The following is a 13,726-nucleotide window of genomic DNA, read 5'->3' as shown; positions in this document are numbered from 1 at the left end:
TTGACTCATCTTTTGTAACTTATTGTTTGTGCCTTCGATTCATTTCTACACTTTAAGGTCATGATTAAAAAACAACCTTCCATCACTGATTCATCACTGATGGAAATTGCATTTATTATTTTTGGATATGACAGATATGACATGCAACACTGGCTATTACATTAAAGCGCTGTCAGAATCACACTGTTAGTTATAAAAAAATAATAATGTTCAATAATAAATTAAGTATTTTTGTGTGGTGTTGTTATGCCCTACTATTAGAAAACTGCTGAAAGTGGCATAGAAACACCCCTAAATATTCACACTGATTATGAATGCAAAGATTTATGAATATGAACGGCTATCACCCACCTACCTCCCAGTTTCCAAACCCCACCTCTCTCCCCACAACCCTGCAAGTTAAGCTTTTACCATTGGTAAATAGGGAATACAGGCATCTATGAATAAGTCCTTTCTGTAACATTATAATAATAATGATAATAAGATAATAAGCCAGCTAGATTCTCATTTCCTCAGCCAGTAAATGCTGAATGTTGATGAGTGCTAAGCACAGCAGAGCTGTTTATGGTAGTGCTAGCGTAGCAGGCTTATAGCTCAACAAACCATGGAACAGATTCTGTCCTTGTGTCCCTCAAATTCCCTCTGTCAGAAGTGAGGCTTTGTTCTTTAAATTTGCATATATTGAGCCTGCATTGTGGTGTATGAAGCTGTTGTTGTCTGCTCTCTATGCTAACACTAGCCTCTGGCGGTTGGTATAGTGTAGCGGGTAACACCTCTAGACTGGGGTACAAGCCCCCTACACTATACCAATAAGAGTCCTTGGGCAAGACTCCTAACACCACCTTGGCCTACCTGTGTAAAATGATCAAATTGTAAGTCGCTCTGGATAAGAGCATCAGCCAAATGCTGTAAATGTAAATGGTGCTAACAAAGACATTATAGTGGAGCAAGAGTAGCCTAAAGGCTCCACACACAGAAACAGGTTTGCTGTCTTGTGACCAGAAGGAAAAATTTGTGTCAGTGAAGCAACAGTGAGCTGGAATTTACCTGTGTTTTGGTGTGTGAATCTATTTTAATCTGCTTGCAAATGCTGGCAAAAGTAGCTTAGCACAACAACATTGGTTCACTCTCTTAGAGTTGTGTCTTAAGTCCTGTCCCAAATAGCACCCCAAGCCATACAGTCCTCCTCAATGTCCACACTTTGGTAAAGTCAAAAGCATGCAGACCTACAGAGCAAGAGACCTTGATGGTACTTGGTTTAAATATTTAAACATTTGGGACAGACTTCTGTGACATCCAGGCTCTCCTTGTGCTGCACCTAGCACTTATACTCAGGCTAATTTGCTTTAGTATTGTGTGATTCGGATTTCAAGCAGCTCCATGAAAAAAAACAACAAATCAATAAATAAATGTTCTCTGTATAATATGACTATATAATATGCAGTATCACAGGCCAAAACCGGACATTACAGAACTTCTTTGGTCCTGTTGTTCAGTCATGTCAGAATACCAAAGGACATTTTCATGGATTTGGAACGTGTTTGTGTGTACCACCCACAGGCCAACAGAGTGGTGGAAAGGTTCAACTAAACCCTCAGGCAAGTGCCTGCGGTGACTGGCCATGACAGTTTTCATACTCCCCTATGTCCTGTTTACAGTAAAGAAAGTACACACAAAGACCCTGAGGTTTGTTGGATGAAGCCAAAGAGGCCCCGGGAGAATCCAGCATTCCCAGTTCAGACTCATCACAGTAATGTGCAAAAAAGCATGAGCCACAAGAAAACTGGGCCACTAGTCAAGAAGATATGTGGAGGAGGCCCATAGAACCCACCAGTAAGCCTATAATCATCCAGCCCAACCCTGAGATCAATGTGAGGCCGTGTTAGCCCTTTTTCGCTTGGCTATCTGTAAATTCCTGGTATCTTAGATGATAAGTGTATGAGTGGGTCTCATAAACATGGGGATGCACTTGTTTCAAACTCAGATCATTGTCTTTTTTCATTGGGGTTGGTGTTTCATTTGGTGCCCAGATCAACCAAAATGAAGACAAAAATATTTGTTACTGGAAGTATGTCCCACTGAACTCACTCATGTAGTCTAGCAGGATATACATCCTAGGGCTGACTGAGGCAGCAGGGCCTATGGGTTGACGGGTGTAGAGGAGTGAGTTAGAGTGAAGTTCATGGAGAGGACAAAAAGCGAAATAGAAAAATCATTCATCGCCTGCCTAACCCTATTGTCCTGGCCCCAAAACCTCCAGTCTCCAGTTCTGTAATGACTATCATAAACCCAGTGAAGTGATTGACTCTTTCCCTAGAGTGGACATCATTTTTTAACAGGCCTTGAGAAGAAGCCCAACCCTAGCAGACCGACCACTATCTTTCACAGCAAATAAAAAGTTATCTGCAAGACCTTAATCTGCCTCCCGAGTCAAATCACCTCTTAGTTGCAATCAAAGTTCCAGTGACATTCAACAGACTCCAGGGTTGCATTTATGGGTCAGCAGAGACATTTGGCAAGTTTTTCTAGTAGCCTAGTTTTTTGGCATACAAGAGGCATCTAATTATGGTTTTGGAGACTTGATGACCCTAATATGCACCCAGGACCCTAAATGAATGTTTGAGTCTCCTAAACCGTCCTCCTTACTGTGAGCAGGGGCACTTCCAGGCATGTTTAACAGCTCCAGCTGTTGAAAACATCTTAATTATTATTCTAATAGTGAAGGGCATTTTCAAGTGTGATGCTTTTTTATAGCCACTGCCTGATTTATGAAAGGTAACAAGCTTTGGTCTCATCTCATTTGTGCAATCTCTAAACTCCCCCATGTTGATACATGACTAAGGATGTGTAACCTGCTTGTCACCATGCATTTGTACCTCAGCTAAACACTGAGGTCATACGTAAACACTTAAAAGTTCCTAAAAGCTCAGTTGTGCTAAAAAAAGTACAATATAATTGGCAACATATTATCAAGATATTGTTCATAATAATTGCAAAGGGTGCCAATAACTTCTCAAAACATGTTTTTGGGGAAAAACGTTTTGCAATTTAAATCACTGAAAAGTTAGGTTTTCTTTCATAATTTCAGTGTAGATCAAGCTTGTATACAACAAAGACATTTTTCAAGTCCTTTGCTCATCTTTATCAAGGTTGCCTGGAGGGTACTTTAAACGATATGGTTGCATTAGACTGCTGAACTTTCTATAGTCATTTGAGGAGCCGTAGGAGAAAATAGCCACTTGCTTTGAGAACAAAAATGCTACAGGTTTTAATAAAGAAGCATATTATGAAATATTGTTTTTGGTGCAAAGAGCTCCAGTCAAATAGTGCATTAGTTGGGTAGTACTATTCATATTTGTTTGACTCTATGCAGATGTTTTGAGATTTAAAAACATGGAACCTTTTGCCATGTTGATGGGCTCAGTACATTGTTTTATTTCTTAACTATAGTGTCTGTTGTATATCGCTGTGCGGAAGAAAACCTCGTATCTCCATTTTTGACGTTTTTAAGTTTTTGACAAAATGCCTTTTGCTCTTTAGGTTGTGTGTAAATTTTAGGATGAATGGACTAAAAGAAATGACACAAAATGACTTGGAAAAAATTCTGGTTCCATTGACTTACATTGAAATTAAAGTAAGTTTTTTCTCCTGTAAAGTTACTATTTTGGAGATACAAGGTTTTCTTCTGACAACAGCAATATAGATCATTCTACCAAACTGCCTGAAATCCTTTTGCTTTGAGTGACCCTATACCTTAATTATGTTAATTATGTTCAGTTATTAAAATAAATTATTGAACATTCCATTTTGTCATTAACAAAATAAATCAAAAACGCCAGCCAGTACATGACTACCAAACACAGCTTTAAACATTTGTACACACTTAAAATCATAATTTTTCATTATAAAAAAGAATTTTCATTACAGCACAAAAAGTTTACTTAGTAGTGATGATTTTTAATATTACACACTGATTTTCAGACCTTTGAACATATTTACATAAACAATGGGATTTAACTGCTCACCATATGGCCATGAGGGACCGGAATGCAGTCTCACTCTAAAACTCTCTCTGTGACATGGATGGAAAAAAAGCATTTTTAACAATATATAAAGCTAAATCTTTCAACTTCAAGAAACCAAACAGTATAATTATTTTCACAAATTGAAATTCAGGGATTAGAGTTTGGGACAGACACCTCACAATATAAAGTAGATTAAAATTATATATATATTTAGCTTATTGCTATCTCAATTGTTGCCTTGGCTTTAAATAGAACTTAATATACTCCTTGTAAACATCTAGGATCAGAATACTTCACTGTTTTTTCAGTCTTTTTACTGTGGGATCACACATTTAGTGGGATGATCCAGATATCAAAACCAGCTCATCAATAATCGGTCAGATATTCTACAACATTGTATTTTATAACCCTTGATTATAACCCCAGAAACACAAAAAGGACTCAACCATGCAAAATCATGTGAAAATATATTGTGAGGTGAAATCATCTTAAATTGAAATAGACCATATATTTAATATTTCTCATTTTGAGATTGTTGTAAGAAAGACATGAGAATGATCATTTAAAGGCCACATATGGGACATTTTCTGAGGTCTACATATATCATTTGGGTGATTTTATGTACCATTTTCTAAGCTCTCTTTATTATCAGAATTAAAGAGACTGTTATAGAGGCAATATACAGCCAATCAGAGCTGTGTTCATTTACATATACTAGACTTAAAGGCACCATGCTCTGTTTCGCTGTATGATGCCTCCACCATAAATCGGTCAGAAATGAAACACTACTTAAACTTCTGTACAAATGGGTGGAGCTAAACTACTGGATTTGGAAAAGGGGTGTCCAAACTTTTTTCAAAGAGGGCCAGATCAGACTATGTCAAAACACCTGAGTGCTGAAATACTGTATTATCCACAAATCCACATTCTTTACATATCAAAGTGTCAGTCTTGACTTAATTAAACGCCACCATCAGGTGGAAGGAAAAACTTCAACTTACTGGCTATTAGGCCACTTATAACACACTCTAAAACACTCTATCTATAGGCTGCATTTCACCCTGGGGTCAGACTTTGGCCACCTCTGGAATTGTTTTGGTTTTCATGATGTCAAAAAAACAATAAATTCAAACTGGGATGTAATAGCAGCTTAGTTTCCATAAATGGACTGTATAAACTGTTTTTATTGTTTTATTTTATCTTGTTTTTACTTTATGAAGTGAAATTATCATACAGTGATAATAGACTACATAGACTACATCTCTCGATGTGTAATAAATATATTGCTATTGTTGGAAGAAAACCTTGTATCTCCAAAATTACAACTTTACAAGAAAAGAAAAAACCTACTTTACTTTAAATGTAAATCAATGGAACCAGACTTTTTTCCAAGTAATCTTGGTTTATTTCTGTTGGTCCATTCATCGTGAAATTTACGCACAATATACAACCCCAAAAGTTGGGACATTGTGTAAAACATAAAAAAAAGAATACGATGATTTGCAAATCATTTTCAATCTATATTCAATTGAATACACTACAAAGACAAGATATTTAATGTTTAAATGGATCAACTTTTGTTTTTTGCAAATATTCACTCATTTTGAATTTGATGCTTGCAACACATTCCAGAGAAGTTGGGACAGGGGCAACAAAAGACTGGGAAAGTTGAGGAATGCTCAAAAAACACCTGTTTGGAACATTCCACAGGTGAACAGGTTCATTGGAAACAGGTGAGTGTCATGATTGGGTCATCCCTGAAAGGCTCAGTCGTTCACAAGCAAGGACGGGGCGAGGTTCACCACTTTGTGAACAACTGCGTGAGCAAATAGTCCAACAGTTTAAGAACAATGTTTCTCAATGTGCAGTTGCAAAGAATTTAGGGATTTCATCATCTACAGTCCATAATATCATCAAAAGATTCAGAGAATCTGGAGAAATCTCTGCAAGTAAGCAGCAAGGCAGAAAACCAACATTGAATGCCCGTGACCTTCGATCCCTCAGGCGGCACTGCATTAAAAACCGATATCATTCTGTAACGGATATTACCACATGGGCTCAGGAACACTTCAGAAAACCACTGTCAGTGAACACAGTTCGTCACTCCATCTACAAGTGCAAGTTAAAACTCTGCCATGCAAAGTGAAAGCCATATATCAACAACACCCAGAAACGCTGCTGGCTTCTCTGGGCCCGAGCTCATCTGAGATGGACTGACGCAAAGTGGAAAAGTGTCCTGTGGTCTGACGAGTCCACATTTCAAATTGTTCTGGGAAATCATGGACGTCGTGTCCTCCTGGCCAAAGAGGAAAAGGACTGTCTGGATTGTTATCAGTGCAAAGTTCAAAAGCCAGCATCTCTGATGGTGTGGGGGTGTGTTAGCGCCCATGGCATGGGTAACCTGCACATCTGTGAAGGCACCATTAATGCTGAAAGGTACATACAGGTTTTGGAGCAACATATGCTGCCATCCAAGAGACGTCTTTTTCAGAGACATCCCTGCTTATTTCAGCAAGACAATGCCAAGCCACATTCTGCACGTGTTACAACAACGTGGCTTCGTTGAGCAACTGAAGTTATACATCAAGCAAGAATGGGAAAGAATTCCACCTACAAAGCTTCAACAATTGGTGTTCTCAGTTCCCAAACACTTATTGAGTGTTAAAAGGAAAGGTGATGTAACACAGTGGTAAACATGCCTCTGTCCCAACTTCTTTGGAACGTGTTGCAGGCATCAAATTCAAAATGAGTGAATATTTGCAAAAAACAATAAAGTTTATCCGTTTGAACATTAAATATCTTGTCTTTTTAGTGTATTCAATTGAGTATACGCTGAAAAGGATTTGCAAGTCATCATATTCTGTTTTTATTTATGTTTTACACAACGTCCTAACTTCATTGGAATTGGGGTTGTATATGACCACGGGTATTTTCAAATTATATCAAAAACTGAAAATTTTCAAAAATAGAGATATGAGGTTTTCTTCCGACAACGACAATATATTCTTAGGTAAGTTATTCAATATTATAAGAATGCAAATTTGATTACAAGAGGTAATCCACACACCTTCACAAGTCTCTTGAAAGACTAAGATGAGAGCCCATGTTTATCATGTCCTTGACATCAATGCATTATTATGATTAGATCCCTAACCAATCAGCATTCACTAATCAACTACCCTCATGCTTCATTTTGATGAAGACAATGGCCATAAATGCAAGATGTGTGCTGATACATGTGAGATACACAGTCAACAAAGAATATTGACATTCTAGATTTAAATCACAGTGCAGAAGTGTGAACTCTAGCCTACAGCCAACGAGAACTGGCAGCATTAGGCAAAAATAACAATAACAATAACAATGGCTAAAAGCAATCATCCGCTAGCAATGCCAATCAAACGTCCAAATGATTTAAGTAGTAGCAGTGCCACATTTTGTGTGGTGTACCAGAAATTTAACTGTTTAAAAAATGTGATTTATGTCACCAGGTGCTGTTTCTTAGTCGCCACTCTCACAGAGCTGTCCATATACCTCTAAAAGGTAACCTGCCATAAATACTGCTACTTCAAAAAGCCTCAGCAGCCAATCAGGTCGCTTCTCTCGCCCTTTTAAAAGTGTGGGTGTAGGCGGCCTTGAACAGCCACAAAAAACAGCTTTCAGATGGAGAGCTTTGCTCCAACATTGTTCTGCTACCCTTGGCTAGGATCGATAATTCCAGGTTAGAGCTGAAGTAATTCAGCAAGGTTTATTCACTCCAAGCTTTACTCCTTTGAGAAGGCAAGTCACCTGCAGTGACAAAATGGAGCTCCCACCTCTGTCACATTGTACCTTTAAAAGGGCAAAACACTGTACCTCCTTGTTTCTTGCTCCTAAGAAGGAGGAAGGGTTGTTTAGTCATGTGCTTTGATTTGTTTGCTTGTTTATTTAATTTTGATCTCCTTAGACGAATGCAAAACCACATTCACAAACCAAGCATAGCGTTGCTGTCGGGACAAAACCTTGTACCTCTATTTTAGTCATTTTTAATTTTTTTTTAAACATTTTTAATTTAATGGAAGAACAGAAATGGTCTGGAAAAAAATGATCTATTTACTTCCATTAAAAGTTAAGAACATTTTTCCTTGCCCTGTAAAGTTACCTTTTTGGAGATACAAGATTTAATCCCTCTAGGTCATGTGAGCTGCACTGCATCCATCCATCCATTTTCCAAGCCATTTCTCCGTCAGGGTCGCGGGGGGGGTGGTGCTGGAGCCTATCTCTGCAGTCATCGGGCGGAGGGCACCCTGGACAAGTCGCAGGACAGACAGACAGACACAGACAGTCACTCACACACGCACACCCAGGGGTAATTTAGCACTTCCAATTGGCCTGACCGCATGTCTTTGGACTGTTTGATATCCTAAATTGCATATGCTAGTACTTTCTGTAAGAGAAATGTTTTAAATTATATGAAGTCACAAAATATTTTTGTTTTATTTTGTAGCTATATAAACTATGGCAAAAAGTATGTGGACACCCCTCTGAATTATTAAGTTCAAGTGTTTCAGCCACACACTCTGCTAACAGTTGTATAAAAGTTTGGTAGAGGAGGAATAATGGGCTGGGGCTGTTTTTCAGGGTTTGGTGTAAGCCCCTTAGTTCCAGTGAAGGTTAACGTTAATGCAAAGACATTGTAGATGATTATATGCCTCCAACTGCCATATGTGCTATATGTGACAACAGTTTAGGGAAAGTTCTTTCCTGTTCCAGCATGACTGTCCCCTGTGTACAAAGTGACGTCCATGACATGGTTTAAAGAGATTGGTGTGGAGGAACAGAAATGGCCTGCACGGAGCCCTGACTTCAACCTTATTATACACACTGGGGATGAACTAGGGTTTCCTTATATACAATGAAAGCTTACTTTGCTCCTCGCTAAGAATGCCAAATATAACATTAAAAATACAAAAGAGTATATATACAAGCATATATATTAATCAAGAAATAACGCAATGTATAAATTACAGTGGTATGGATGGATAGTGCTGTGCCTTGCCGGGAACATGATTATCTGCAGCAGAAATGAGTGGTAAAGTGCAATAGTGCAATTGTAAACATGTGCTACAGTAAAGTGACAGTAGGTGCAGGTTATTCCTGAGGAAAGAGTTCTTTACCAGTGGGATACACATCACACGTCTGTACCTAAGTCTGGCAGACCGAAGTGGGAATAGTTATTTCTGATTCAGAACTCTGATTGCGGTGGGGAAGAAGGAGTTCTTTAGTCTGGAGGTCTTGCACATCATGCTCCTATACCTCCGGCCTGAGGGCAGAGGTTTGAACAGTCCGTGCTGGGGTTGGGTTTGGTCTTTGATGATGGAGGCAGCTTTCCTTTGGACTCTATGGTTGTAAATGTTCTGCAGAGAGTGCAGTGGAGAATTGGTGATCTCCTCTTGTCATCAACATTAGGGCATATAATTCCACAGACACGTTCCAAAATCTTGTGCAAATGCTCAGAAGAGTGGAGGTCATTATAGATGCAAAGGTGGGCCAACTTCAAATTAACAGCCATAGTTTTGAGATGAGATATGCTTCAAGATCATATAGGTGTGGTGGTCAGGTGTCCAAATACTCCTCAGGCTATACAGTTCATATGGAAACTAAGCTGCCAAAACAGCCCATTTTAAATTTATTATCCACCTATTCATCCTACAGTAGCTTAGCTCGTATTGTATTAAACAAAACACTGTAATTATAAAGGATAAAGAGGGGTTGGAACATAAACCCACACAAGTGTCATAAGTGGACCTCAAGGAAAGATATAAAATATAAGAATAATTTAGGATATGGGTCTTTTAAAATGTAATCTGTATTGTTTCTATATCTGAAGTTGCTTCAACACCTGCCTGTTGGCTTCTATTATAAGTGTGTCTCTGAGTTGATAGGTTTTCTGTTCTTTTGAAAAAGTACAGGTAACTAACATTGCACTACAGACGCAGTAGATTAAGGTTGAAAACTGAGTTTCCTTTAAGGAAAACTCTTGCAAGTTACATACTTCTTCCACTATTCAACTTTGTACAATCGCAAAGTCTGTAAGCTGGACGTGGTGGTGTGCCCCTAGGCCTAATGAACACTGAAGGCATTTCGATCACCACTCTGTCTAGGAAAGTGCACTCATCATCACCCTCGTTAATGTGCTCAAGGGAGCATGAATGCATATTAGCATTGCCACTGTAATTTCTCCTTCAGGGAGATTACTAAACACATTTGCTGTGCGGACTGTTCCATCGGAGATTCAAGGACAGCATCTGATATGTGGGCGGTGGTGAAGAAGATTTTATGTTCCGGATCAAGTTACTGTGCTCTTTTACACCCTTTTTAAAATCGCAAAGACTTAGTAGGAGCAGCCTTTGCTGCATTACAATAATCTAAATTCATTTCATTTCGGATGACAGCTCCAGTGAGTGTGGCGTCTCCAGGGATGCTTCATGTCTAATACAATTTGAAAAAACCTGAGGCCTTAAAAGAATGACTGATATCTTTAAGTGTGGGGGTAATTAATCATTTTTTTGGAAACGGTGTGAAAGAATATTAATGTAATGTGGCATATACATCTGCTACACTCAGGCATTTCTTGCTTTGAGGAATGTGTAGCCTCATTCTTTCAAAGAAATCTACTTTTATATTACTTAATTGGCATATATGTTGTGGCTCTAATAATGCCTGGCATTTGGAACGTCTAATGGCTTTCCTCGCCAATGCCCACTAGGCCAACTAATAGACCCCATTTGATTCAACATCTTACACATCTCCCCAGCGGCATGGCTATCAGTGTGCAATACCAAAGACACTGGCAAAGACAAACAATGTCTTGTAGGCCATCAACACAGGCAAGATAACAAAATAGGTCTGTTTGAGTGTCTGAGGTAGACAGGCAGCCGCCCTTCAGCACGACTGAGATAGACTGTGTCAGTTAGAGCCCAGGGACTGTTTGTTCCCTCCATAATGCAAAAGCCTCTCACACCCCTGACTCTATCAGCTTGTCTGTCTGTCAGCCTTGCTTTTGGGATATGCCTGTTAGGCTAATGGTTGTATGTAGAGGTGAAACATGGACCTCTGTGAAAGAAGGCAAAAGCAACACCCACTGAAGCCCATATTCTATTATTGATCCATACTGCCCTCTGCTGGAATAAGGGGCAAATTGCTGTGATTATTATTTTGGTGAATTTACAACCAGCCACTTCATTAAAATCACCTCCTTGTCTCTACTCTCATTGTGCATTTTATCATCTCTACTCTATAGGTGCACTTTCTAGTTCTACAATTACAGACTGTAGTCCATCTGTTTATCTACTTTGTTAGCTCCCTTTCACCCTTTAATAATCAGAATCACCACAAAGCAGGTGTTATTTTGCTGGTGGGTCATTCTCAGCACTGCAGTGACACTGACGTGGTGGTGTGTGTTATTGTGTGGTGTGGTGTGTGCTGGTACAATTGGATCCAACATAGCAGTGCTGATGCAGTTTTAAACAACTCAGTGTCACTGCTGGACTGAGAATAGTCCGCCAACCAAAAATAACCAGCCAACGGCATCCTGTGGGAAGCGTCCTGTGACTACTGATGAAAGACCAGAGGATGATCAACGCCAGCACCACTGTTACTGCAGTGCTGAGAATGATCCATCACCAAAAAAGGGGCTAACAATTATGTTCTACCATTGGCTGCACTCCCATTGGTGCTTGTAAGTGAGCATACAAAAAGGGCCATAAGAAGAGGCTCATGGGACGCATGTTTCCCCCCTCCATTTTGAATGACATTTACTGTTATTTATGTTGTTTTCCCTGGGTTGAGATGTGTTTATGTGTGGTTTTGTGTTGGGGTTGAGTTTAATTAAAATTGGGTTGGAGCTTATTGGAAGAAAGTATAGGGCTTCAGTTTCTTACAAGCAGAACATGACTTTTCCTGATTCTTCCTTTAAGTGGTGCCTCACTGGTGCCAGGAGTGAGATCTTCTTGCTGAAATACAACAGCTTGAATGGAGGATAAAAAAACTCTATGGCAGCCAGGGAAGAAGACAAGGTGGTGAAAGAGAAGCCAACAGTTGGGAAGACAGCAATACAATGGCCAGTGGGAGAAGCAGTGCGATGGCCAGTGGGAGAAGCAGTGTAACAGCCAGTGAGAGCGAAAGTGGATCCAACAAAAGAGAAAGTGGCGGGGCAGCACTGGCCAGCAGCATACAGCCGAGGCACAGCAGAGCAGAGGACCTGGACCTGTAGAGTGGATACTCGCAGGTTGCATCTCGATGATGTGCTGGTCCACACACCCGATTTGGGGTGCCTGGAAATTTGGAGCTGATATTTCAGGCTATTAAATCCACAAATTGTGCGGTCCATCTGCACACCAAGAAATGTAATCTCCTTCAATGGCGTGTAAGCTTCTTTCCGGGGGATTGTGGACACTTTGTGGGCCTGTGCCACAGAATGTTGGTCAGATGTGGCTTTGTACTACTGGTCCTTTGTGCATAGGTTCACTGATATTGCAGCACCGCTACACTGGCTTACAAAAAAGGGTCTGTTTTCCACTGGGGCAAAGAAAGTTCCATCTAATGCCCTTTGTGCCTATCTGGGCAAGGCACTGGTACTGGCATTCACACTAGTGACAAATGACAGCAACAAGGGCATTGGCACAGTTCTCTCAGACGTACAGGGGGTATTGGGTGGATTATTGCACATTACAACTGGGAGCTGAGCTAGCAAGAGCACTGTGAACTATTGGTTTTTGTGGCAGGGCTGTGGTAGTTTCAGCCTACATATAGTATGGTGTTCTCTTGTGCAATAATCACACCTCACTGACTTGACGTATGCTGTTTAAAGAGGCAGAGGGTCAGGTAGCAAGGTGGATCATGGTGCTACAGGAGTACAAAATCTCTATTCAGCACCATGCTGGGCGCCTACACAGTCCTCTCTGCAGATCTGATGATGCGCTGCAGTCTGTGGAGGTCATGCTTGGTGGCTGAGCTGCCCCACACTGTGATGGATGTGACGACAGACTCTATGATGGCTGTCTAGAACTGCACCATCAGCTCCTGGGGCAGGTTGAACTTCCTCAGCTGATGCAGGAAGTACATCCTTTGCTGGGCTCTCTTGATGATGGAGCTGATGTTGCTGTCCCACTTCAGGTCTCTGGTAATTGTTGTGCCCAGGAATTTGCAAGACTCCACTGCCACCACAGTTCTGTCTAGGATGGTGGGTGCTGGCAGGGCTGGAGGGCTCTTCCTGAAGGCCACTGTCATCTCCACTGTTTTCGCTGTGTTCAGCACCAGGTTATTGTGGCTGCTCCAGAGGTCCACCTGATCAACCACCTATCTACTTTCCCAACCTCACCTGCTGCTCTCTGCCAGTGAGGAAATTGGTGATCCACTGGCAGGTGGGGCTTGGCACGCTGAGTTGGAGTAGTTTGTTGTGTAGCTGTCCTGGGGTGACTGTATTAAAGGCTGAGCTGAAGTCCAAGAACAAAATTCTTGCATACGTTCCTGAGTGTTCAAGCTGTTGAAGAATAAGCTGGAGTCCCATGTTTACAGCGTCGTTCACCGACCTGTTTGCCCAGTATGCAAATTGCAGGGGGTCTAGCAGAGGATCTGTGATGTTCTTCAGATGAGACAGCACCAGTCTCTCAAAGGATTTAATAATTATTAATTAACAGATTTAATATGCAGAATATTAG

The sequence above is a fragment of the Pygocentrus nattereri genome, chromosome 1 (genome assembly GCF_015220715.1).
Source record: "Pygocentrus nattereri isolate fPygNat1 chromosome 1, fPygNat1.pri, whole genome shotgun sequence".
Taxonomy (NCBI): Eukaryota; Metazoa; Chordata; class Actinopteri; order Characiformes; family Serrasalmidae; genus Pygocentrus; species Pygocentrus nattereri.
Note: the sequence above shows the minus strand (reverse complement) of the source record.